Genomic DNA, 4,277 nt, shown 5'->3' on the forward strand with positions numbered 1-4,277 from the left:
AAGGCCGTCAGAGCCATAAAATGTTGGTGTGATTAAGAGCCGCTCCATGCCGAGCAGCAGTCCCTTGCCTTTAACAGCATGTAAAGCAGCACAACATAATGCTAAGCGCATTCCCAGCCTAATATTCCAGCTGCGGCTACTCGTAACGAGGAGCGGCATTCGCCACTGACTGTGTGTGTGTGCGTGCGTGCGTGCGTATGCACGAACGAGCGAGAGAAGGAGAGAGAGAGAGAGAGAGAGAGAGAGAGAGAGAAGAATAAATACGTGCCAGGGTGGGGCCTGTGCGTGGATCGATGCAGGTGGGGGGTTACGCTCTCTCCGTCCCTCTCGTAACCGTTCGAGGCATTCTCTCGCATTCGAATTCAGGCCTGCCAGCCGCTACCCCCCTCCCCTCCCCCCTCCCCCTCCTACGTGGCCTCGCCACAGCCATCGCCTTCACCCCGTGGTCGTAATGCCCTGGTAGGAAAGAGCGAGCGAACGAACGGGAGCGAGAGGGATCGAGCGAGAGTGTGGGAGCGAGGGGCGGTGACGGCGGCAACGACGGCAGCGGCGTGGAGCCGTAGTACGCCTGTCACGGGCCGGGGGAGGGGTGACGGTGGTGGCCGAGGCAGACCGTACCGTAGTGAGGAGCGTCGATGCGTGCCGTGGACTATGGGTGGTTTAGTCATCGACGAGGCATCGCCGACTATTCACAGTTCGAGCTAATCGTCCGGAAGATGAAGTTGAGGAATTTGGGCCCACGGGACGACGAACCTTGCTTACTTAAGACCCGACGCCTCTGATAGGCACATCACTACCCACGAGACTTGGCTGAGGATCGGCTGAAAGGGCGTGTGAGTGCGTGGACGGAGATTCTCGGGGAATTTGGCAACGGTCGCGACAGACTGAGGATAAGAGAGGTGAGTCGGGCTACCCCGTGTGCCCTTAACTGCCATGATTTTTGCCTTTTCCTGCGTCCTCGAGCCGACGCCGTTTTTTCTGCGTTTTATTCTCCCTCGTCCCACTGACTTTTGCGAGCGAGAGCGCGTGCACGTGCACGGCACCCCACATTACCCAAGAAGCTTCATGCTTCGTTTCTTTCTTCTCTCCTCTCCTCCCCTCTCATAGCCCGCCGCCGCCCCTCTCGCTCTCTCGCTCTCTCTCTCTCTCTCTCTCTCTCTCTCAATATTTCAATTTTTTTTTTCATTCTTTGCTTTATCTTTGCTTTAACATCCAAGCGCCGGCCCGACATTTGTTTATTATTGGTCGGCGCAGCGCTTGGGAGCTTTAACCGCCGCCACCGCCGCGGCCACCGATGCCGATCCTGTCTATCCTTAAAGACAGCATCGCGCTCGGCTCCATTACATTCGCTTTTTCCAATTTGGTATTATATCTGCGGCGCTTAGCAGTTAAGGAGCGTTTCGGCTTTTTTAGCCTTGGTTCGCTACTTACGTGGCTCGCTCGCGCGCGCGCGTGCGACATGACATTTTGCACACAAGCCACTGCCGAGGAATTTCTCTCCTTTTTGAATTAAGTAACAACTGCCCCCTCGCAACTGCGGCTTTTTAAATGCGTGAACGTAAACACATTGCCGGCCGTGGAGCGTTCTTCGGTGATCGGTGACGGGGATCGGGGACGGTAACGTGATCAGGAACAGGGGGAAACGATGTGCTGTGACGGCAGTGGCGGTCTGGTTTTCGGCAGAGTTCGCGTGGCCGGTGGGAGGAGGAGGAGGAGGAGGAGGAGGAGGAGGAGGATTGGGATGGGGATGTGGATGTAGAGAAGGATGAGGAAAGTTAGAGGAAGACAGAACGAAACGCTAGAAAGACAAATCCGATTGACTATTGCGGATACTATTGTAGTGGCCGCTCGTCGCGTCCGTGTCCAGACATTGGTTTACAAGATACAGCCGGACTGTCGTTTCCCGTGGAAATGACGTTTCTCTCGCAACCGACGGACAAGGCGCTATTGCATATAACAAGGTGCCTCCAACGCCCTTCTTTCCTCATCATTACTCCTCTTCCCTTTCTCATGTCGCCTCGAGTACTTATAATACAGTGGCTTAACCGAGCCCCGTTCGAATCACGTATATCACGCACGACACGACCTCTCGCTCTTGCCTTTTCCCGTTTCTTTCCAGTCCCCCTCGCTCATCCCCCCCCCCACCCACCCACCCCCTCGCCCCCTAAACCCCAGCCCCAACGCGACATTTATATACTTTTTCGTCCCCTTTTAACGCTGGACGAACGTCGCGTGCGAGCCTCGCGCGATGCCACGGTGCGCTCGCCGTTAAAATTCAACCTCTGCGCTTGGCAAATTTAATCTTTAATCGCGCCTCCGATTTCTTCAGTAATTACTTTGCAATTTATTTGTAGGCGAGCGCCCCTTTAAACGAAGCGTGTATATCTAAACTACGTCGGGACCCTTGTTTACTTTTGGACGGATTCATTTTTCTTAACAAGCGCGCCAGTTTGCACCACAGCTTTTCGCAGTAATGACGCGCACTCGTAATGGGCACGCCGATACACATGCCGAGGGCATCGGTCGACAATGTCTATAATCTCTCCGGCCTCCGATTCCCATCCCCTCACCCTCCCCTCGTCGACAACACCCCGCCACCCCACCCCCCCAAATTGGGGAACGCTTTTACACTTTTATGATAATTCTGGCCAATTAGGCGGTGGCACGGAATTATGTGGCCCCGTACGTCCGACGGGCGTAAACAATATTACCTTAAGGTGATAGGAAATCAAGCCATTTAAATGCCGGATGAGTATTTTAGTATATCTGCTAGGCATTTGTTATTTGTTTGGACTTTGGCTCTGATTAGATAATAGAGATTAAGAGCGTAGATGATGTGATAATTTCCCATTTACTTTCACTGCCCCTGCGCAATAAGTTAGTTTAATTAGCGCTTGTGAAAATGACAATTCGTAAAATTGTCCGTGTAATAAAGGCGACGACTATAAATAATGACAGATACCATGATTATTAAATTTTATTAAATATATTATTGCTTAGATAGGGCATCTGCTTATGGAAAGGTGATTATAAAGTCATAAACAAATTATTGCGGTTAAAGCGTGTGGGGTGACGATGCGGGACTCGAAAGGATGCGTTCCGTGAAAGAGAAGAATCCGAGCGCCACCACATTGGAGAAATCGCATACCGGAATTTTATATAATTGCCGCCCTTACGATTGTTATACGAGCTTTTTGTGCTCACCGTTGTATTTAAAAGTCCGATTTACATGAGGAAAGAGAAGGAAAGGAAAAGAAAAAGAAGAAGAAAAAACTTAACGTACACTTTGCAATTATAATAATTGGTTTTGAATTATCGTTGTCCTTTTTCAATTTCATACATTGAAATATATATATATTTCGTTAATTATTCTTTCTCTTGAGTATAAAAGAGTCCTCTAAACGCGCGCTCGCGCGAGCACACGCACACACACACACACATCTCCCTAATTATCATACACTCTATAATGCCTGCAATAAACGAACTCGAGTATTATTTATAAGACAATATTGCATCTATTATGCATGAGATGATTTATTATGCGTAATATACGTGGTTAGTCACTGTGTGAATTAATTGGCAGGGCGAGTGGTGGTGGTGGCGGTTTCGTTGAAATTGAAGGTTGGAATTAAAGGAATGTTCGCTAAAACCAGTCGACCCGAAGGGAGTGACTTGACAAAATGTTGGTGATCACTGATTAGCCGGGAATACTCGCTTAAGTCACATATAATATGTATGTGTGCGCGCGCGCGTGTGTGTGTGTGTGTGTGTGTGAGAGAGAGAGAGAGAGAGCGAGAGCGAGAGAGGTAATGACAGTTTTCTTAATGACCAGATAAAGATGGTAGACAAGCAGATGATAATAGGTTAGGCTTATCTCTGGTCTTTCCCTTGTGAACAAGTGTTCAAACTCTAGCTTAGCCAAATGTCGTGGAATCAATTTGGCCAATGGCTCACTCGAGGATTACTGGCGGCTTCGGGAGCGACAAAAAATTTCTATCACTCGCAGAATCTCACAGTGCATTTGCGCATTTGAAAGGATTATTATACGATTTCTCATTAAGTTAGTAAGTTTTGTTGTTGTTGTTGTTGTTGTTATCGTGGTTTATTGTTTTTTAAGTAGATTTATCAGTGGTGAACAGGGGTAGAGTCTCTTATTGACCTTACTAAGCACCTGTGATTATAATTTTCTATTAAAGAAAGAACGAATGAAAGAAGGAAAAAAAGCAACAACAACAATAAAACGAAGACAATGAAAAGGAAGTGGCGGCAGGCAAGAG

At 48.7% G+C, this 4,277-nt stretch overlaps 1 protein-coding gene across 1 annotated transcript in view; it reads left to right on the top strand.

Moving 5' to 3' along the window:
- The first annotated feature begins 595 nt into the window (after nt 1-595).
- The window catches only part of LOC105360468 (uncharacterized), a 7,518-nt gene continuing 3,836 nt past the window's right edge, over nt 596-4,277 (top strand). Inside the window, exon 1 of the mRNA XM_011497369.1 lies at nt 596-899. The gene's annotated coding sequence lies outside the window, so the exon portion shown is untranslated. The remainder of the gene's footprint in view (nt 900-4,277) is intronic.

Source organism: Ceratosolen solmsi, unplaced genomic scaffold (assembly GCF_000503995.2).
Source record: "Ceratosolen solmsi marchali unplaced genomic scaffold, CerSol_1.0 scaffold47, whole genome shotgun sequence".
NCBI lineage: Eukaryota > Metazoa > Arthropoda > Insecta > Hymenoptera > Agaonidae > Ceratosolen > Ceratosolen solmsi.